This window comes from Cygnus atratus, chromosome 2 (assembly GCF_013377495.2).
Source record: "Cygnus atratus isolate AKBS03 ecotype Queensland, Australia chromosome 2, CAtr_DNAZoo_HiC_assembly, whole genome shotgun sequence".
NCBI classification, from domain to species: Eukaryota; Metazoa; Chordata; class Aves; order Anseriformes; family Anatidae; genus Cygnus; species Cygnus atratus.
Genome location: NC_066363.1, coordinates 50,170,350 through 50,194,610, shown reverse-complemented (window position 1 = coordinate 50,194,610; position 24,261 = coordinate 50,170,350).

The window sequence follows — 24,261 nt, the reverse complement described above, 5'->3', positions numbered from 1 at the left end:
GTTTAAATATCTCTACATTTACATAGATATATTACATATCAGGAGATTTACTTTGGGTGAAAACACTGAAACAAATGAAATGTTTGCTTCATTTTGGATGCAAATATGATTTCTGTAAAGCTGCTGCTATTAGATAAGTTTTGACAGCTGTCAGAACTGACAGTCAATGGCTCTTCCATTCTTGTCTATATAAATCTATAGGAGCTTTTAAAAATTGAAGTATCCTCTTCCAGCTGTTGTAGTTAGCAGAATGAAGTTACAGCTTGTATGATTCTTCAGCTCTTTGGTCATACAGTTAGTGTATGTTGGGGGGAGGGGGAGCATTGCAATGTGACAAAAATAATCCAAATGAGGTACAAATTTTTGTTGACAAGTAGTTATCTGCAAGTCCACAAATTTCACATAAGGTAGTTTGGTAATTTCAAGTTGACCTCAGATCTATAATTTAAAGGAAAACAAAACAAACAAACAAACAACAACAACAAACAACAAACAAAAAAAAAAAAAACAAAATAAAAAAAAAAACACAAAAAACAACAACAACAAAAAACAACAACAGCAACAAAACCACAACCTTTTTAAAGCTTATATTCTTACACAGAATCCCATTATTAAAGTGTACACAGCACATATATGTCAAGGTTAAGAGTTATCCCTGGACAGAACAAAGCCACTGTGTTCAATATTGAACTGTAAGATGGCTTTGCTTTCTGAAGTATGGCATCTAGAAGGTACTGCAAAGAAGCGTAGACGTGATTGTGGGAAATGTTTTACTACTTTTCTAAGAGGGGAAAAAATCCATATTCAAAAAACAGCCAACCAGAATTCTTTTTGTAATTCAGTATTTGAGGGTACACACCTTAAAAGGAAATCAATGATAATCTCACCTGAAAATCTGTCCTTACTCGTGAGGCATACTTAAATTGCATCAATCTCACCGAAACCTTATGTATATGGTCATATCAGTGGAATTAAGCAAATAGTTCAAGACAAAGATACATTCACGAGTCTTTTCAATAAAGATGTTTATCTACCCTTACTGTAAAGAGCAGCTTATTTTATATGTAATGATAATTGCCCATTCACTAAAATGCAATCCTGAGCACAAGCCTAAACAAGACTAAAAGTTGGCTGCTTGTCATACTACTAGTTTTACATTAAAAGAAAAAGAATGAAAGAATGAAAGAATGATAGAATGGAAGGAAGGAAGGAAGGAAGGAAGGAAGGAAGGAAGGAAGGAAGGAAGGAAGGAAGGAAGGAAGGAAGGAAATCTGCCATTTTTCAAGACATTGCAGAGGAAAACCAGCCTCTGCATTGTACTTCCACAGTGGGACAAATCTTCTATTCCCTTCTTGCTTCAGTGGGTGTTTAGTTTTTTAGTATCATACCTCTTGCTGCTTCTCTGTATTAAGACCAGTATTTCCAAGCATTTCATTTCACAGCATGAATGTGAGTGTGGGCGTGAGTGGGAAGAAGTGCTCTCCAAAGTTGAGCTATTTCTCTGTTTTGACATGAGACATGTATTTGATGACTGCATTATCTTTGTCATAATGGCCCTTATCGCTCCACCGAAACATCTCTAACTTATGTCTCCTCTTTTTCTAATAAGATATAATTTAGACAATCAGTCTTTATTTAAGTTAGAGGAGATGAACAGTGCTGAGATCAAAACTGAGAAGTTTAAGACAAAGAAATGTCATGTCTCAGACTAGAAAAGCTTGGATATCCAATAACCTAGAATTATGTTATGACAATATTAAAGAACAATTACTCATTTTCTCTTTTCATTACTTTCATGTTTGTTAGTGTTTTTCCTTGCACACGTTCTTAATTTGTTTTTATTTATTTAACCCAAAAGGTACTTCTTGTGTATAACATCAAGTGGGATAATGTAAGTGGCCACCAGGATTTTTCATAACTAATAAAGGCTACTAAAACAGTGTGATCTAGAATTCTTAATGAAACTCATCTTTAACCAGAGAGTCATCTAGCCAGCACTCATGTAGCACTGTGGTGTGCCCACTTGATACCAGTGTACATCATTCAAAGAGAGTGCAAAGCTAATCTTGCTTTGGATGAGAGGCATTGAACCACCAAACCTCTGGTCCTCTTCCTGGTAGTTCTAAATGATGCTCTTAAGTGGATGACAGCTAAAAAGTATAAAGCAATGATAAAGGCTTACCTTTTTCGTGAATTCTCTTCAGGTAATTATAAAGTCAGCACAACTTAGGACTCCATGAGAGTTAAAACAAAAGAAAACATTTACTGGATGGAAAGTATTAATGTAAGGAACACAACACACATTTCGTTAAATGGTTAGTTTGCTGACATAGTCAAGCTACTTTGTCACATACTATCTGATGAAGAAAATCAAGAGGGATGGGAATTTTTCCTTCTCTACAGCTAGTTGAGTTTTCTTGCCTAACATGACTGGTTTCCTAGGAATGTGCCCCTCACTTCTAATAGCAAGGGATAGTTTAAGTGCAATGAATAGACAAGACAACTTACTGTTTGTTTTCTTTGACAATAGATAAATTTAAAGTCCTACAGTATATTCCCAGCAGATCAGGTTATTTTGCACCTCCTTTATTACATTTCCTGTGTATTCTGAAGTTTTGTTCTAAAACTACTTAAGGTCTGTCAACTTAAGTGACAGTTTATAGTGTAAGAGCCACAAATACAAAATAAAACCACAAGCTAAAGAAAGGGGAGAAAGTCTACCTCCGAAAATAAAGGGGAATAAAAGCACTCAGTGCAACTATCACATAGACCATTTCCTACATACGTTTATTTGCAATCCATTTACGAACAATTTATTTGTTATTTAAAGTCATTCATCTACACTTTCCTTTTAAATTGTTGCTGAGATTTGGACTCTTCTGACAGGTCATAAAGGTCATAAGGTATGACTGACCCACCATAGTTAAGGATTCTTGCCATGTAGCTCTCATCCTACAAGTATTCTGAAACACTATTTCACAGCTAGTGGTTTTATCAAACATTTCTGCTAGATTTTTTTTTTTTTCATAAATTGCAGGGGAAAAACGTCATAAAAGCTTACAGACACTGCTAAATCCATTTTTCTTTTTTTAACACTGCATAGCTGGTTTAAAAATAAAAAATAAAATAAAAAATAAAAATAAAAAAAGAGAGAGAGAGAGGCTTGCGATATTAATCCAGCCCTACATGGGACACAAACTTCCCCAGCCTACAAAGGACAGCATTTACATCTTTTCCTGTTTCTAGAATCTGCAACTCTGAGAGAGAGAGAAAGAGAGATCCCAAGGATTTATGACCTATTGTAGCTAGACCTACAGCAGTCATAGCATGGTATAATCAAACTGTTTTTTGGTAATGCTTCTCTGACATGAATGTCACACAAGAGTAATGTAGTGGTCTGTTATGCAAATCAACGGAATGTGGCATATGAGAATGCGGCTGGTGTTGGCAAAGGGAACCACCATTAGAAGTAATGAAAATCAATGACTGATATGAGTATTTCATTTTCCTCTGAAATACTCATTTCATATTCCTCCATTCCCTTAAATCAAGCCCTTTGATAGGGTAATTGTAAGTGTTAAGAGCTGAGTACAGTTATTGACCTCATTTTTTTCTTTTAATTTGGCATTAATTTTCTTTTAATTTCTTACTCATAAACTTGCATGCTAAAAGCATTCTAGCAAACACAGTTAAACAGGACAGTGATGCTCAGCTGCTATGTTATATGCAAGGTGAGAAAAAGAGAGCAAAAGAGATTGTGAAAGCAGGTTGCCAAGGAGATGGCTTACCTCAAAACAGCCTGGAAAGCAACACATGTCAGAGCCTGGGACCCAGTGGCTGGGTGAAGTCAGTCTTCATAGCCCCAGGGTTTATTTATTGGTATTTACAAACGATTTAGCAGTTGTTGCTGTACAGGTTCATGGAAAGTACAGTATACCAAGTTCATACTTGACTCTAATGCCTAAGTTTGCTCTGTTCTCTGAATTTCAGTAGCATTTTAAACAAATCTCAGACTTGCTGCTGGATAAAAGGGAGTCATCTGGAAGCATATTGCATTTGACTGGCCCCAGGAAATCTACCACAAGATATGAGACACTGGGAGTACTTGCTGTAGGATCTTGCTATGATTTATATTTAAAACAAGGAATGTTTCAGTAAGTAAACATCAACTTGTTGGATTAAAGAAGTTCAAGGTTCCCTGTGACTTCAGCTTATTCCCTCTTCATTTTTGCAGTGGAATATTAATCAATGGAATTGATTCTGAACATGATTTTTTTTTTCCCCCCCTTAGGTCCATTTGTCTCTTTTCCTCTTATTCATCTTGAAACCTATGACATCAGGGTTTTAAGATGGAAAATATCAGAACAAAACACAGACTTCATTAAGTTTGTTAATGATAAATATTTTTCCTACAGGAAATTTCAGCACAGTATCTAAAAGTAGGTAAATATTAGCAGTGTAACATAAGATCAACAATAACAGGAGTAAGTACACCAACATATATACAAGAGTATGATGCAAACTCAATATATGCAAATAGAGAAACCCAAAGGCATGGCAGTATCTTTTTTTTTTTTTTTAAATGTATTTTTCAACAGTCTGGAGTGCTAAGCAGTTTCAACTCTCCTGTGAATATGGCTTTGAGAGGAGGTGGGTTGAATATAAAATTTGTTAAATGGAGTTTTGATGAAGACAGCAAATCTTACTTAAAAATGTGTCAATTCTGGGATAACAAGAGAAAGGTAACATCTATTAAGCTGTTACATTTCTCTTTGACATTTTAAGCAAAATATTTTGTGCCAAAAACATGACATATTTGTAGAAACCTTGATTTTTCATTTTAAAATGATAATTCATTTTAAGAAATATGATTAAGCAAAAGGTTACTAAAACCTGAAAGAAACATTTTGTTTCAACCCAAGAAGCATTTAAATTGACCTAAAGTTATATTTTTCATTTCACTCAAAGCCATTCAAAAATTCCTTTTTTGTTTGACCTAAACCATTTTTTTCTGCAACTATTACTTATCCACCTGTGTATGTAAGGATTTAGATTTATGTATTTTAACTGCATACTATATGCCTATTAGACTGATGGACTTTTCACCTATATTGTCTGGTCTAATAAATAATATTTATTATTTATCTAATGTTTTATTTTATATCTTTTAATAATCCCAACTGCAATAAGATCACTACCACAAATTATCATACATGATAAGGCTTCAGAAAACTAGATGACTTGTGGTTTGAGAACTAGAGTTCTGAGGTATCTTTTTTCTAATGATTTGCATTTATATTTGCTTTGCCCTCTATATACTTATCCCCCTTGCACTGATACCCTGGGAAGCTGCATTAATAGATCAAAAATCTATTAAATCCTACCCCCCTTTTTTTTTTTCTTTATGTCTGGAGACTTTAGGATCCCAGGGATTTATCATTTCCTGCCCATAGCTCTTGTGGGATGGGGTTATTATTCATATGGTTATTCTCATAATATTTTTTACATGTTAAGGAAGCAATACTAATTCCATTTTACAGACGGGAAACTGAGGTCCAAAGATATCTCATGATCTGGGGTATGGGAGACATCTGTGGCAGTGTAAGAAACCAAACAGAGCTGAGAGAACTTTCTGATTTCATCACACAGTCTTAAGTCCCCCCAAACTATTTGTAGGCTGAAGCTGATTTAGCTGCTCCTTCCATCCAATTCCTTTGCATTTGTATATGACATTTGTAGGTGTTAAATATTTTAATACATTTTGCAGAAACATCGTGAAATTCTGCAATACTGCCATCTTCAAAAGGATGGTTTATCACTCTTAAAAAAAATCATACTATTAAGAATAACAAAATAATAATATTTTATTACAAGGTGCACTGTTTGCGTCTACTTGACCTTTAATTAGTTCCGCTGACATTGTCAAGTGCTCGAGATTTGGAGGATGGGTATTAATGTCTCAGCCACCAAACCTTCTAGGCTTCCATTAAATGGAGCTATTGTTCAAAGATTGGCAGGTGGAGCTTTTGGGGAGAAATCTTTACTTCCATGTTAGGAAAAAAAAAAAAAAAAAAAAAAGGAGGCAGGGCATGTTTGCAAGAATTTCTCCATTGGAAGAAAACAGTTGGTGAGAATGGTTGGTGGCATCTGGAGCCTCTGGATAAAAAAGAAAGAATAGGCAAAATGAAAACTATTCCATCTGTATTACTGAGGAAGAAGTTCTGGGCCACATGCAAAGGGTTATTTTAAAATAAAAAATGTCATATTACATAAACTCCAAGAGTATGTTTGTTACTTCATATGCCAGTAACACATTCTTGAGGAGAACCATTTTATCATTTAAAAACAATTGTTTTCCAAGACGATTTCATATCCTCTTGCACTGCCATCACGTCTATTCTACTGGGACTAATATCCTACTTCCAAAGGTAGTCAGCAGCAGTTAGGAAACTAAAAATAAAACAACAAACAAACAAACAAACAAAAAACAACCATGGAACTACCATGAAACTAATTGCAAGTGTTGAAGTAGTAGTATTCACTAATGGAGACACAAACATACCATGTTCTGCATGTCTGAGGAGACTGGGTGCCTCAAATTAGAAAACAGATCAGACCTTTGGGTGCCAGTTAGTTCTTCATAGACAGAAGGCATCACTGGCAATCATTCTGCAGTAATGACAGTCCATGGGGCTACTACTCTGCCAGGCAGGAAGGCAAAGCCTGCTGTCACATCTTTACTCCTTTCTGAGCAAAAGCTCCCTCTGAGCTCCTTCCCTCAGGACCTTCGCTTCATCTTGTGTGCTCAACTCCCATAGCACATAAATATGAGGGAGAAATGTTTCATTTGATCATTCACACAAAGTGCTTGTACTTTTACAGGCTTCCATTAGGAGGAGAAATGCTATAAACACCATATTGATTTTGGAGGTGATAAGTAAGAAGATGAGGGGAATATTCTTTAGTGCATTTCTTGTTGTTGTGTTTTTAAATGGTGTGGCATAGGGCCTGTTTTTGTAAAGAAAATGTACCAAATTCTACCTTTTTCTGGTTTAAACATGAATCAGTTTAAAAACATTATTAAAGATTCTTTTAAATGTAGCTTATGTTCTCTTACTTTCTCTCCACAGCAGGCAAAAACATTTTTTGCTGTCCTCTCTGCCACCATCTCTGTTTCTGGTCACATCTTTGTTCATACACAGGTAATTCCAAAACCAAGAAAAAACTCTTTGCTTGCATTAAACCTTTTATGAAACTCTGTTATCAACATTACTCAGCATCCACCTGAGCTTGTGTTTTAGGTGGTGCTTCCTATTGTTTCAGGTATCTTACTCCAAAAAGGGACTTAATTGCTTCTTCTATCTATTTGAACAAGAAGTAGCATCCCATCTGCATACGAGATGCAACAGGATTGCACCCAACTTTTCAACAATATTTTAAACAATCTGCTCATTTGCTGATGGCTGACAATCTGTAGTAGCTAACTCAAACTTTAGAAAGATAAATGAAATAACTCAATTGCCCCCCAATACGTCCTGCAAAAGCACACACGAAAGGGAGAATTAGCTGGATCCATCCTTAAACTGAATACATCTAATTAAGTGCAGAAGTTTCCTGGTGTGATATTTCCTTCATGTTCTTATCTTGATTCCATGCAAGACAAGATTTTTAAAGAGTCATTGCAACCATGGAGGTTTGCTTCCCCAATAAATCAATTCCAAATAATTATTCTTATGAAAGATGCCTTTCGTTCCTTCTATATTTGAGTAGATTTCATCATTTTTCAGATCGGCCAGTAAATATTGTCTTTTGAGAGAAAATCTGGGCTGAGTAAAAAATGTCTCCCTCCTGCAACTTGATCATAAAAAAGTATGCCATTTCTGTTTAAATGTATATTCAAAGGTTTTTAGCATTTCTATCATATACACCAGAGAGATATGGCTAGTCACCTTGGTGAACAAGGCTTTTCCTTGTGAAGAATTCAAGTCTGACAGACATAGCCTGGAAATAGTACATCTCTTTTAGTCTTAGCAGCCTGAGCTAGAAGCTACAACAGGACACTATTGTAGTAAGTTACTCTGATATAGCAACTAAAAAAAATATAGCCTTCCAAATAAAAATTTTAACCAAAACCAGTGGATTGCAATGAATTTTTCAACTGTGGACAGCCATTTTCTAAGGAAAATGTCATAACCACGTATTCCGTTTGGGGTTCTGTGTCTCTTATTACTTAAACAACAAAAAAGTAAGTTATCTCCTATGAAACTAAGTTTATAGTATATTATCAGATATGTATTTTTTTTCCAATGAAAGTAAATCATACTGATGTCTATAAATAAGAGCATTAGGAGGGATGAACTGTTCCTCCTAAGCAAGAAATCAAACAAACAAACAAACAAATCAAAGTAAAACAAAACAAAAAACATGCATGAGTCCCATTTAGAATCCTATTTCAGAATATAATTACAACAAATAACATTAGTAAAGGCTTTTTTAAGCAATTTCTGTTTTAATAATCTAACCAGACCAGTGTCTTCTAAGAGGCATGGAAAAGTGTTTTGTTGTTGTTTGTTTGTTTTTAGTAGTTCAGGGCACTAAATGGAAACATACTGAGAAATCCTTTATGCTTTGTCAACAACAACAAAAAAAGAATTTGAAAGAAAAGGAAATACAAATAATGCATCTTAAACAGTCATGACAAATACAGTAAGACAAAATCATCTTAGTCCTGCCATGTGGTTAAGTCTACGCTGGTCCTCTGTTAGGACTAACTAGACTTTGCAGGCTTTGTACCTGCTTTCCTAAACACAACTCATGCTACTCAGGTGAAAAGAGTGCCATTAACCAAATGTAACTCTCTAATTAGAAAGTGGGGAGGGAACAAAGCTTTGTAGAAGAGTTCTGTTCCAATTAGGAACAATTTACAGACATCTCTACTTTCTGTAAGATGCTACCTTATTTATGTTTCTAACATTTGTTTACAGTCCCCTTGCCAATATGACTTATTGAAACCAAGAAAGTCTGGAGTACTGTAGACAGAAGCTGTACAGAGAATAGAGTCTATTTTAATCCATGACTTCTGATTCAAATCTATTTCCTAAATATGCTGTTTAACTCCTTTAATGCTGGGTCAGTTAGCCTTAGGGATTAACACAGTATGTTTCCTCAGTTTGGCATGAAAAGCTGCTGCTGGAGATGGTTGCAATCTGAGACGGATTTCCTTTACTGGGAAATATCCGTTCATTAAAAAGGAACATTGATTGGGGTATGAAAAGAAAGAAAAGAAGGTGCCATTTACATTAAACTTTCTATTTTCTTACAGAAAGAACAAGACAGATGAAAGTATAAATGAAAATGAGTACAACTGAGTTTGCGGGCATAAATTGTTCCCAAGTTCCTAGCTCCTTTCCCCTTTATAATCACAGGAAAGTCACAGTCCTAAATTGCTTGTTCCAGAAACCACCTTCCCCAAGACACAGTTACTTAAACTCATATTATATACCTGCAGTTCAAGGCTGCAAATATCCACAGCATAGTGCCTGGAGTCACAGCCAAAAAATAGACCCTGCTCTCCATGCTAAACAGTAAACACCATAACCATTTGGTATAATAATAGGAGAGGGGGAAAAAAAAAAAAAGAGAGAGAGAGAGAGAATGATGTGCAGAAGTTTTTCATCCTCATGAGAAGTCAATTTCCTGACTAGAATTTACTTATACCTTTGTACAATTCAGTAAGCTTTCCAGCTTCCAGGTAGATGCTTTTCAGTAAGAGATGCAATGCAGACAAAAGACATTTCTGTTGCTTGACATATTAAGGACTCTGAAACTGGTTTCAGGGCCAGAATCTTTGTCATCTGTGTGTGGCAAGTATGATATCTAATGGGAAGAATATGGATTATTCTTATTGCCACAGCACATGTAAGAGTTTTGGTTTTAATTGAAACAAATTCCTTCCATTACTGTCCTGGAGGATAATAAAAGCAGAAAGAAAGTAGGATATTCAGGCTAGCACTGACTTTGCCTCACCAAAGTCAGACATATGCTCACTTTAGGAAGTGCTCATAATGATGGGAAAAGGCCTTGAGAGAAGGAGCTAATCACTAATTCCAGGTGCAATGCCCTTCCTCCTCTTTCCACTCAAATGGAGATCAAGTTTAGATTTTCATTCCTCCCTTCATTTTAAAATGTGAACATTTCCATATCACCAAAGGTGAAAAGCACTTAGAAAAGGATGCAAATGGGCATTCGAATTTTTACCTTGCAAAACGAAGCAATTCGGTGATTTATTTATTTATTTATTTTATTTTTTGCTGTCTAATAACACTAGATCCATCCATACAAGCACAGAATCTCTCTCATTGTCATGATCAGATTGCACTGCAGTTGGACCCAAGCTAGAAAGAAAGTTGGTAATTAGATTAAAGAGAACACAGAGTCAGAGTATGTGATGTGCTCATTCATCACCTGATTCATGGAAAAATGTGCTCCAAGCTATTATAAAACATGTCGCAGAAAAGTGACTAATTCCCATGTCAGAACCTTGACGCCTGATGATGGGCTAGCAGCAATTACCTGTTGGAACTTCACATCCTTTCGTGAATCTTCCTCAGAAGACCTACTAAAAATTAATTTCTCAAATACAGCATACTTCTTATTTATTTTATAAACTGTAAATCCAGGAGCAGCAGTATAGGTATGTGCTTTGCTCGCTTGCAGTGTTCAGTGGGGCTCTGCAAGCTTCATTCAATTTTTTGTATTGTTATATTTTGATGTATGATTGCATATTCTGAATACATAATGGATGCAAAGTAATTTTTCACTGTAATGCTAGATTTGTCAAGATCTCAATCAGCCAGATTGGATGTGTTCTGCACATAAAGAAGAGAACATGGATTCGCAATTTTATTCAAGAATTGTTAACATAGAAACTATAATAATAATAATAAAAAAGAGCAAGGACAACAACCCCTAAACTACAAGTAATTAGTCAGCAAGCAAATACTAGGGTCACTGAAGATATGGCATTCCCATATGACTTTATCACTTTGTAAATCTCATTTTGTAGTGCCAGGACAGAGGAAGCTTGTGGCTTGCTTCTGTACGACAGCTCCAATGCTTCCTTGTTAAGGCTCCATCATTTTGAATACAATTATAGTAGAAGAGAAACAGATCCAGCAGCACCTTAATTCTTCTCCCCCTTCTGGGTGCTCCCCCTTCTGGGTGCTTCTGGGTGCAGTACAAAATGCTGTATTTAAATAAAATATTAGTATTTTAATTGTAAGTAACTGAGGGACACAATCAAAAACAAACAAACAAAAAGGCTTATGGCTTAACCAGCAAGTCAGTTCTGAGAGTAGCTCCAATCCACAGTCCCATATTTGATTTACTAACAGGGCTTCCCTAAACATATATACATGCCAAAGATTAAATAAACTTCTGCATGTAGATATTTACAATTTCAGCTTATGTCTTTACATTTCATTTTTGCAGCCCAGAATAATTATACCAATCTGTAGAAGAACTTTAAAATCCAAATGAATAAACATATGTGTAGTGCACTGTTAGAGCATACTCCATCACATAATAGCATAATGCAGTTTTTGAAATGAATCTGTAGAAAGGATTCATTAAGATAAAGTCCCAGCATCCCACCTGAGGCCAATAAAAATTCTGTTCAAACCTCTTCAAATTAAATTTTCTTCTTGAGCATATCCTGTCTAATTATGTTTAGTATTACCCTCCTTATGGAATTCTGATTCATCAGTGCTATTAAGAGAGGGAAAAGGAAAACCAGATGCTGTGGACCGGATACCCAGCTGGTAAGAAATCAGTATAGCTCCACAGAAGCCAAAAGAGCTAGAGTGATTTATATACAGTGATATATCAGCTAAGGGTTTGGTATATATATAGGAACACACATGTGGACAGATGTACAGAGAATTATATAAATATCTGAAGTTATACCAGCAGAAATGTAAGTCCATGTAGCTACACCACCCGAGAGTTTGACCCAAAAGCTCTAATAAGCTGAAGTTTATAAAAGAGCCACAGCTGTGCTGAGATTTCTTGCCTTTCACTCTCTAGAACTGAAAATAAATGTAAGAAACAGAAGTGCTCTAATTAGACATTTGGCTTTGAAAATCAGGAAGATAGCCAGCTAATGTCTAAGCGCTTTTTTGTTCTCGGGAGTTAGACTAACAAAGATATCATAACTACATTCATACTATATGCAGATGAAGTGCACAACATATACTAATAAAACAAGTTGAGGGATTGAACTCAGTTCCAGCTAAGTTGTTTCAATTTCAGTCTTTAATGAATACCCTTTTTTTCTTTATTGTAATCCATACAGTAAGTACAAATTTAGATTGAAATTTCCAAATGCATCCAACCAAGCTTCATGCTGAACATGAAAAATCTGGGCAGGGCCACATCCTTCTGTTCCTCTGAAATTGATACACTACCACCCATTCACATCCTCTCAGCTGCTTACAACACAGATTGAAAAGGTACCACTTGGGACACTGTAGCTCTGTGCACTTGCCCACTGTCCAATTGCCCACTAGCCATGCCAGTTATCCTACACCTTCAGCTCTCCTCACACCGCTAGGAACAACTCAAACTCCTCTGCACTCCACTTTGCCTCTTCAGGGATTCCTTTAATGTGTCTCTTTGCACTTGGGTACCATTGCCTGAGTCCTGCTGTCTTAGATGGAGTATACCTTAAAAGAAAACCAAAGTGGATTGCTTTCCTCTTTCAGGGGAAAACCCAGGTATCATTTCCTGTCCACAGAGGGAAAGCAACCACACCTCCCACTGCTGGCAGCCACATGTGGCTTCTGTGCTGCTGAAGATGCCCCACAGGGCAGTTCAAGGTTCTCGTGCAGAGAGATACAGTGCCAGAGAAAGCACAACCGCCTTGCTTGGAGGGAGATAAACGCACTTCAGTTCCTCTGCCCAGAAGCTGGTTTCCTTACAGGAATCAATCTTTGAGTGAAAGAGTTCATTAAGCCTTGGATCTTTTAGTAATCTGAGTAGGAACTCAGAAAGCCTCAAAGCTTTTGTGCACAGGAGAACATAATGGCAGGGGAAAAAAGTCCCTCCATTTCAGTGAACTGTTGGTCTCAATAATTAGGCCACTTCTTATGCGAGACAGATTTGAACCCCTGTTCTGTCAGTACCAACTCTCCAGATTCTACATCCTGGACACATGCACTGATCTACCAGATAGAGATGGCAGCAATACCAATTTCTCCAGATCAGTGTTTGAAAACAAGACCAACACCATCTTGGCATCTTACTGAGAGCCTGCTGATATAACAAGCATATGGAAAATGCCGTTACACTGATCTCCTCACACCAAACAGCCCATTTTGTGTATTCCTGCAGGCCTCAGCCCTGAGTAATGTTTATGCCCATCAAGAGCAACCAACTTCAAAGGTTACTCAGAAGATGAATTTAATGTTCCTCAAACCTTTGTTGACACAATCTGCCTCCTGATTTAGGTAATTAGGGATTCTGCTGGCAGCTGAGAAACTTTGAGGCTTCACCTTCAGGTGCTTAACCCCTGATGGACTCCAGCTACTTTCTGATTTTTGCTTACATCCTGTTATTTTGTAGATAGAAAATAGAAATTTCAAACAAACAAAAAAAACAACTGTATATTCAGATCCGAATTTTCAAGACCTTTCAAGAGCTCCTAACTGCTCTGAAGAAAGCTTTTAATCTCTAATGTTCTTAAAATTACTATTATTATTAAAGTACAACTAACTTGAAAAGAAGGGCCCAGAGTAAATGGTACCAGTTTTGTACGAGGCATAACTTTACTTGGAGGTAGGAATTAGAAAGATAAAAAATAATTCATTTCCAGTAAAGATAAAAGATAATTCCTTTCCTTGGCTCTGGGGATAATCCTGTAGGTACTACTAAAGCTTTATTTACAAGTCACTGTAGACATCCTTATATGTCTTACAGAAGTTATTCTTGAAGGATAATTTAGGTTCCCTCTCTCACTGGGAAAGCATTTTTTGTCATGGTTATGTTATGTTAGATAGATATGTTATAAAGTGTTTGAGTTCTCTATGCAAATATTCAAGAAATATGCATGTCCAAATACAGATTTAATAATATTCCAGAAATGCCTACAGGAGAGGTACATTAACAATTCGTTCCATGCCATACCACCAATTATATTGGTCAGCTACATTTCACACAGAATCACAGAATCACAGAATGTTGGAGATTGGAAGGGACCTTGAAAGATCATCTAGTCCAATCCCCCTGCCGGAGCAGGAACACATAGATCGTGTCACACAGGAAGGAGTCCAGGCAGGTTTTGAAAGTCTCTGGAGAAGGAGACTGCACAGCCCCCCTGGGCAGCCTGTTCCTGTGCTCTGTCACCCTCACCATAAAGATAAAATAAAATTGTCTCATATTTAAGGAGAACCTCCTATGTTCCAGCTTGCACTCATTGCCCCTTGTCCTATCATTAGACGTCACTGAGAAGAGCCTGGCTCCGTCCTCCTGACACTCACCCTTTACATATTTATAAATATTAATAAGGTCACCCCTCAGTCTTCTCTTCTCCAAGCGAAAGAGACCCAGCTCCTTCAGCCTTTCCTCGTAAGGGAGATGCCCCACTTCCTTAATCATCCTCGTGGCTCTGCACTGGACTCTCTCAAGAAGTTCCCTGTCCTTCTTGAACTGAGGGGCCCAGAACTGGATGCAATATTCCAGATGTGGTCTCACCAGGGCAGAATAGAAGGGGAGGAGAACCTCTCTCGACCTACTAACCATTCCCCTTCTGTTACACCCCAGGATGACATTGGCCTTCTTGGTCACAAGGGCACAGTGCTGGCTCATGGCCACCTGGCTGTCCAACAGGACCCCCAGGTCCCTCTCCCCTTCACTGCTCTCCAGCCGGCCAATCCCCAACTTATACTGGTGTCTGGGGTTGTTCTTGCCCAGATGCAGGACTCTACACTCGCCATCGTTATATTTCATTACGTTTCTCCCCGCCTAACTCTCCAGCCTGTCTAGGTCCCACTGGATGGCAGCACAGCCTTCTGGCGTGTTAGTCACTCCTCCCAGTTTAGTGTCATCAGCAAACTTGCTGACAGTGCACTCTATCCCCTCATCCAAGTCATCAAAGAATATACTGAACAACACTGGTCCCAGGACCGACCCTTGAGAGACCCCACTAGATACAGGACTCCAACTTGACTCCATCCCATTAACCACAATCCTCTGAGTTCTTCCCTTCAGCCAGTTCACAGTCCATCTCACTACCCAATCATCCAGACCACACTTCCCCAGTTTAGCTGTGAGGATGCTGTGGGAGATGGTGTCAAAGGCTTTACTGAAATCAAGATACACCACATCCACTGCCTTTTCATCATCTATCCACCTGATTATATCCTCATAAAAGGCTATCAGGTTGGTCAAGCATGACTTCCCCTTGGTGAAGCCATGTTGACTGCCCCTAATGACCCTTTTATCCTTGATATGCCTAGAGACAACGCCAAGGATAAGTTGTTCCATGAGGTGAGGCTGACCGGTCTATAGTTACCCGGGTCCTCCTTCTTGCCCTTTTTGAAGACTGGAGTGACATTTGTTGAGGTATTTACTGATGTGAACAAAAACAACAAAAAAATTAGATCTCTTTCAGTTGCTCAGTCATCCTTAGAAAAGACACCTAGCCATAACCATGCCCTGAGTTCATGCTGATAACACAGCATATCTCCAAAAGACAATAGTAGCTGTCTTAATGGACTTTAAAGTGGAGTTTTTTTCTAGGGCATTTTGGAAGATGATATTGCTACGCCTTCAAAGGGAAGGCATATTGTGGCAACTTTGCATAATCAGATGCAAATATTTGATCAAAAAAACATGATTCTATTTCTTAGTTTTCCTTCAGCCTTAAATGTTTTCTCACCAGACTAGTAAACTGTCTCCAAGTGGAGCAGCTCTCTTCTCCTACAGCACCCTGCAGGGACTGACTTTGAGCAATTAAAGGCTTTTGGACCAGATGTTTCCCCCGCCTCCCTCGTCCACTGCCCCCATAGCCATGGGGCTCCTGAAACAGGACACCCACAGCAGCACCCACGCAATAGTTGCCTCACATCCCCCTGACAGAGAAGATTTCATTTCAGATTTTTCTCCAGAACAGCTTGTACAACAAATAGCTTTTAGCATATACAATTTGCAAAGTTGCCAGTTTATCATGAATAGAGCTATTTGTAGTCTAGTCATATCATAAAATCTTGTTAAAAAAACAACACAAAGAGACTGCTCACTTTTCAGTTATGGTGCTTTTGAATTAATTTGAATCCAGATTGCCTCATGAGTATTGTTTGTTCCAATATGAAACAGTTTATGGTGATAAATTGCAGCAGCATCACTTGAGAGCTGCCTGGTACAGTATACCGCATCAGAAGTTGAGTCAGCTTTCACACAGAGTATATACTGTAGCTAAAGCGCACCCAGATTCTGTGGTTTGGAAGGCAGTTACTGAGAAAGTCAAAGAAACCAGAGTATTTTATGGTATGTGCAGGTGTTGGGTAATGCCAGGGTGGAACTAACCAAAGCAAGTAATGTGAAAACCTCATAATCTGCATCCTGACTGAGCTCTCCTGTTATCCTCAGCCAGGTATTTACTTCTCTACAGAGACTGACACAGGGTCACTCTATCCACACTTTCAGTCCTGAACAATTTAAGGTATATAAAATCTTTGTCTAGCTCTAAATTTACTGTTACAGCAGATGTTAGAGTCAAATCTCATTAGTACAATTTCATTAATCTACAGAATAATGACAAAACATTTTGGCACCCTCTCAGTCATAACTGTAATTAAGGCTAAGCAGAGTATGTTGCATGACATATTACCCCATGTACATACACTCTTCTGTGAATAGTAAAGGGCCTGATTCAGAGAGGGAGAGCAAGCATTTGTCATTCCCACTGAAATCATCAGGAGTTTAAGTCCTGATCCCTTTGTTGGACTGGGTCCTTACCACGGTATGGTTCAGCAGTTTTCAAGAGTTTCTGTAGTCACCGAGTAGGAATGGTAGTGATTTTCTTTAACTCAGCCAACATACTGGTGTGTACAGCCTTATGATATGTATTTAAGGACTTACCCTGTGCTTCTAGACCTTGCTTTAGGGCAAAAGGGTCACAGCTGGAACCTCACACTTAAAGTTCTTTTGCATTTAATGAAATTAATGAATTTGATGAGGCACTAGGCCAGATTAATCTCTAGTGCCCTTCCATCTAACGTAACTGAGTTAAGCAATGATTGAGGCCCATGCAATTACCTCTTAATTAACTCTGAAGGGTTGGTATTAACCCTGTTGCTCAGGGTTAAAGATGAGCATGTTTGTCATGGGAACTCCCATACCATTGACACCAAAGTTAATGCTGACCAAAATGTCTGTGCCAAAACACATGTGAGCAAGTGAAACAGATTGCTCTTGCCCCTCCTTGACCCCAGAATTTTGCAGGGTTCTGTGGGTTGCTTTTATTAGGAGAAATCAGCAGTGCAATCAGGAATGCCTTTCCTGCTGTCTCATCTGTTAACGTAAAGCCCTGAATACATGCAGAACAGGAAAGCAGACAGCAGGAAATAGCCCATTTGCTTCCACTTCCAAGCATCTTTCCAGCCACTATCCCACCCAAAATCTTGCTGTGTGCTTTTCTAAAAGTTGTGATATTATTTGTGGCAAAGTTGTGTTTTACTTCTGTACTTGGTTTCCTAGATGCATTCACTGTTTTTCCAAGTACGTATACATTGTAGTCCAGGGTATTGAGGAGAGATGCTTGAATTAGCAAGGATAACAGCTGCACTTCAGCTTCAACAACAGCATTCAGCAGACCCTTGCCTACATCTCTACCTGCCAGCAGCAATTACTACTTGCTAAGATCAAAACTGCTGTAACTGCTGCCATGCAACTTAGTCTTAGGCATTGACAGACACACTCTCTCCCCTCCCTTCACCCTCCCCTTATTGCTCCTCTCACACATGCTGACTGCTCCTTTCTCCTCCCACATACAAAGGGATAATGAAATCATTCTTTCTTCCACTTGGTTTGTATTCAGGGCCTCAAGAAACAGCCTTCAGCCTTAAAAGGCTGATCTTCGGGTAGCATTTGTCTTTCTCTCAGGCCACTGATAATGAAACTGGAAGGCATTCAATTGCCCATCTTTTCATCTGAATGAAAGTAGCTGTCATAGCAAAAAGTTTCTATAAAGCAGCACTGTTGGCCAGTCTTCAGCATAATCCCTTTCACAGATTGCCACAGGAAAGTGTATTTATCATTCTTACGTGCTACATATTAAATATGATTACAGAAATGGATTACAAGCAACATTTAATGAAACAAAAGTTTAAAGGAAGACTGTGTGCACTAGATAAGCTTGCATTATAGCCATTCTGCATATTGGTACTGTGAAGCTCTGAAAACAAACAAACAATATATATATTGTCCATGTGAAGAAGAAATAATAATAATAAATAATAATAATAATAAAAAGCATAGCTCTCATTCTGCCCTTCTGTGGAGACCTCATTATCCAACTCATATCTCCAAACTGAAAAGTGGCCTCTGGGACTCAAGTGCATCTTTTTATAGATCCAAAACTGAAATGTCAACAACAAAAGAGTGTTCCTGCAAGAGCTTATCCAGGCACCAGCTCTCTAACCAAACACTGCTGTTTCAAACTAGCAACACAGACTAAAACAATCTGATTTATTTGTGTGAGAACACCCAATGTGACTACTGGTGCTTCTTTACAGTGGAGTCAGAGGCACATCTCTCCCAGCACAGAACTGCTGCTTTACATGTCTTTAAATTATGAAAACTTTAAATCAGGAAAACTGAGTTTGTGCTAAACCACATGAAAGCAGGCCAAGAAAAATCTTGGTAAGCATTTGACTCAATAGACAAGGGTAAGTAAACAGGAGACAAACCAATCCTTTAAGCCTGCCATCATCCTACTCTAGCTTTTAAAGTTATAGTAATATCAATGAAACATATTTCCATCTTTTCCCAGGAGGAAGACAAATAGTTACAGCCTGCCTGACTCTTAATAAATTGCATCTCTCAACACTCCGAAGCACAGCTTAGTTCAAAGGTTTGCTACAGCATTCTGCAACAGTTGGTGAAATTGCTCAATTTAGAGTTCTCACTGACCCAGATTCAGCTTTAGTTTAAGAGTAACAATTTGAACTGTAATTACCAGATATATTAACACCTATAGAAAATGAACATAACTTGACAAAACCCTTTAAAGCAGCTGAACTGTTATCAGTATGTTAAGGATACCAAGAATATATTATCATGTTGGCTCTGGGTCATGCCAGAATTATTTCAGACTTCAGTGGAAATAGTTTGCATTATAGAAAGACACCACCAGAATATGATTAAAATGCATTACACAACTCACCATCTTAGATGTGCATACGTACGTGAAGTCTGGAATATGCTAAAGAGGTTTTTCCTCAACATTTCCAATCATCCATGGTAATTACTGTTATGTGATAATTCCAAACCATACAGACAAGTGTTTTAAAAAAGTCTTCAGTTATGAATGCACATTACAGAGAAAAATTAAAAGTACATTTGCATTTACTTGCAGAAGCATCGTATAAGCCATATCCATACGGACAGTAAACAAATATCTTTTTTGGCACCATGAATTTAATACCTTCCACCCACAAGTCAGTGGCAGAGTTTATCTGACAAAACCAATGAGACCGATGCACCCATCAACAGGAAGCAGAAAAATTGCATTGATTTACATTGTCTTATTAATACAATGCCTTATTAGTTGTAGTGCATTATATTGCAGAAGTGTGGACACTAAACTGTTGTATTTTCTATTTTGGAATATAGAAAGTGAAAAAAAAAAGATCTCTCCCCTTTCAAAATGGTGCAAGGGTGGGAATGAGGGAGGCAATACACACACACAAACTTCTCATCCTTGATTCACTGGATCCTTCATTGCAGAAAGCTATAGTTAATTTTCTGAAATTACTTTTAGGAAGGAAGCAATTGATTCACCTCATTGGAGGATTTAAAGATGTAGGTAAAGGCCAACAGTTCTTGTGCTCTTGAAATACTTTATTAGGTTTGTGCATGCACCTTTAGACGTTTAAATATTAAAAAAAAAAAAAAGGGAAAAAAAGAAAAAAAAGCTAGCTCATCCTGGCCCAGCATGAATTGTACGCACCACATGTTAAACACCTTTGCACTGTTCCTAGCCCTCCTTTGCCAATAAAGTCTCAACCCATTCTAAGACCACTGGATAGGTCTATAGATCTCTGCCAATGCATTCACCTCTTCCTCGAAAAGAAGTTAAAGAATCAGAACGACTGATTTTAGTAACCAAATAAATAAATAAATATGACTATATAGAGTTTCTTACAGCCACATCAACACTTTTTTTTTTTTTCCCTATGAATACTATTTTTAGGACCGTTCCACAAAGGAGCTGGAGAGGGAATTGAGCTTTAGACCTAGAACTTGACAGCTGCCTCCACTGTTGGGTGGACTCACTAGGAATCCTTCACCCAGGGAAGCAGAGAAAGCTTCGCAATAGTTCAAACAATTTACTTCCTATAAATTCTAATTTATGCTGGCAGGCAAGGAAAGATTGATCAGGGACAACTAAATACTGTTTACAATATTAGAATTGCAATAATGGAAACAAACAAACGAACAAAACCCTCTAAGCAATCAAATACTGGAGCTATTGAGATGGATCAGTCCATTAGTCTATCTAGTTTGGTAACCTACCTTTCACAGGTTACATCATGAGAGAAGTGCATTCTGTCAAAGAAAACAAACAAACAAACAAATAAAATAAACCCACCCAGAAGTACATGGTCTTTCCAAATCAGATATATCTAGATATATCAGGCATATCAGATATTTAGTGGGAAAAATCCACTAAAAGCCAAAATTGCACTGACTAGAAGTCACAGAAACACTTATTTTCCTAAAATAGTTGCCTTTGTATATTGTAAGCATCTAGATAATAATAATCCATGAAGTAAATTTCTTCTACATGCATACATCAGTTTGTAATTTGTCCTTTGCCCAGTTCAGAGCATGGGTAAGAATTAAAGTTATCCTATCTCTTAGGACAGTAGCAGGCTATAACATTGTTTTTGGCATCCTTGGGAGAAGCACAAAGAAAAAGGGGCAAATTAAATAGCAATGCCTAGAACACAAATGCCAACAGAGAATTTAATGTTGAGCAATGAACCACACTGCATAAGTAGATATCATGGTCATTGCAAAAATCAAACCAGAGACCACAGAACCAATAATCCCCCGTTGCCCCTCACCAATCTGGAGACTATGAGAAATGTATAAACCACGCTATTACACTACCTGGCACAAGCATTAGGGGGAGACAGTCTCATGCGGAAAGCTGACTCATTTTTTTTTCACAGGGCTCGTGCATTTGCAATTATCTTTTATTTGTATTTATTTATTTTTTTAAAGTGATCTTTGCTCAAACCTTTCCTTGGCCCACCGTGTCCATGTAATTGCCAGCAGCTGAATTACCATCATGCTATGTCAGGGACACTCAGTGAGGGATGCATGCAATACTAATGGTTATAAAAAAATTGAGGAAGAAGTTCAGACTGAAAGGCAGGGAGGGTTAACAACACTGAGACAAGAAACAAATTGAACCATGTAAACCCCATATTCATTTATTAAGCTTCTCATTTGAGTCCTGTGGTAAAAACATACAGCCAGCATCACTCAAACCAAGATGTACAAATTATACAGATCTGAAATAATAACAATAATAAAGCAAGAATTATAAAATGCCAGAAACAGAAGCTTTGGTTTACAGTTCATTTTAACTGTTACAAAGCACAACCTGTTTGCAAAATGATTTGGGTAGTTCTCATACCCAGAAGGTTAGTAAATACATTGACCACAAGACAGTAGAGTAGCTTTAAAAACTCTGCCTTACAGTTTCAGCATTTTATTTATTTATTTTTTCTAATGGAACTTCAATTGTTTTGCATGGTCCTTGCAACAAATTTGTCCAGCTTGAGAGGCAAATGTGCTGAGGAGTCAGGAGAGCACCCAGTCGAGCATTACTGTCCTGAAATCTTCACATCAGCTCTGCTACTAAAGAAAAAAACAAGGGTCAGTCTGTACTGCTATTGACCACAGTTTGAAAGCAAGTGGTGGCCCCAAGTACATTTGCAAGAAGGTTGGTTCTGTCACTGCATGGGCAGTGACATATCTTACCAGATATGGGGAGACAGACACACACAGAGATATGGGCAGAGAAACCACTTTTAATCTACATCCTTATGGGGTCACAGCATGAGGACAACCACTTTGTTCTGGTCTGGAGAGATGCAACATCACGCTTCAGGGGAGCCTTCATAAAGCAAATTGAAATAAAGTCTAGAGAACCTACACAACATAGCAGCAGCTGACTAGGTGCTATCAGAATTGCTGTTTTGGGTGGTCATCTCAATAATGCCTACAAGTGTGTTTTTAGAGTCCTTACGTCAGATTTGATATTGATTAGCATCACACAGGGAAGTGCATTAAGCTACTGAGAATTCCTGCACTGTGCACATACACTTCTGCATTTAGGGTGGCAGCATGCTTACCTGCACCAGGCTAGGCGAACCTATTACAGCCAGGGGATGGAAAGGAAGCCTGGCCCCTGCTCTTCCAATAAATTAATTATCGCAAATTTTCCTGTGTCTTTTGTTGGCTGCTGAAAGTTGGTGCAGTCTTCCCAACTCCAGACACGTGCTGTGGAGTCATGTAAATCATGCAGAACCTGATTCTCAAATAAAGGTGGATCATGCTAATTGAGGTAAATGTTGGCCCTTTGATCCTCTAGCTTCTATAATGGTTGAAAATTAGGGTGTGCTGTCTGGATTTGAGTTAAACATATTAAAGAATTTGTTAAATCTTTCCATTACTACCTAAGAATATCCTTACAAGCCTACTGGGTCTATTAAGTAAAAGTGGAAAAGATTGGCTGTACATTCATTTAATGTCTTTCTTGAGCTACTGTGTGCTGGTGGTAACTGTGTGGTTATTCACAGAAGAGAAAGCATGGAGACAGAATGAGGACCATCTATATAGGACTACAGAGGAACACAGGGAGAGGACAAGTGCACAAGTCACAGAGCAGGGAAAGAGAAGGGAAGTTCAGCAGATATAGCTTTGGAAGAGACAAGACATTGAGTCAAAAGCTGACAGTGATGGGGATATTAACAAGAGGCAATGAAGAGAGGCAGCCAAAAATAGGAATTGTTAAAAGAGAATTATATACTCTTATGAGGGAGAAACTACGCAAGAGAAATAGCATCCCACGGAATGAAGAAAATCTTAAAATTTGCTGGAAATATCTTTTCATGTGTTTAAAACATGAAATGCTATATGTTCTGGCACTTCATGGAAGCAAAATCCAAACCCAACAAATACCATCCTTTGGAAAGGAAGCTGAGAGCAAGGCAAACATTGTATTTCTTTGCTGAGCTGTTAGCAGGGAACAGAGCTAAAGCCAACAAAGATAGGGACTGGCTGAGATGCTACAATGTTGAAGTGGGAAGGGAGGAGTTTGGATCACTCATATTTCTTTGCTTTATAAGGGAAAAAACATACGAGTGAAAAAGGGCAGACGAATAAAGTAGCTCCTATTTTATCCTTACAGTTCAGTTTTACTGTATTTCAGCCAGATAACAATAGCCTGAAAACATCAGCAACGCTTCTTCACACCCAGCCCAATTGTAACTGTGCCTCCAGTAGCCAAGGGAGGAAAACAACCAGCTTATATCTGAAGTTCTTGAATAGACAAGCCATTTACTGTACATGCAGTTCATCAACATTAGATCACCTTTTTAATGTCTCTCACAATGAAACAGCACAGAACTACTCCTTATTTCAGCAGCAGAGCCTCCTTACCTCTCTCCTCTGGGATGCTCCCTCCCTCCCTGGAAGGCAGATTCTGTGCAGTCATTTAATTCCAGACTTATCTATTCCCAATTACACATGGATTAAATTCAATGTAGCAGTTTTATTGTATGTGCAAATCCACTGCTGTTTAATCTTGCCAGTGCTGTATTTGGTTTTGATATATTTTGACTGGCTTGTCCCTCAGCAGCAGGCTGAAGAATATTAAACACTTTGTCACAGTTACTCACACATACTTTCATGTGTATTATTTATTTGCATTCTGTGACTATTAAAAGCAGGCATTTCCAAATCATA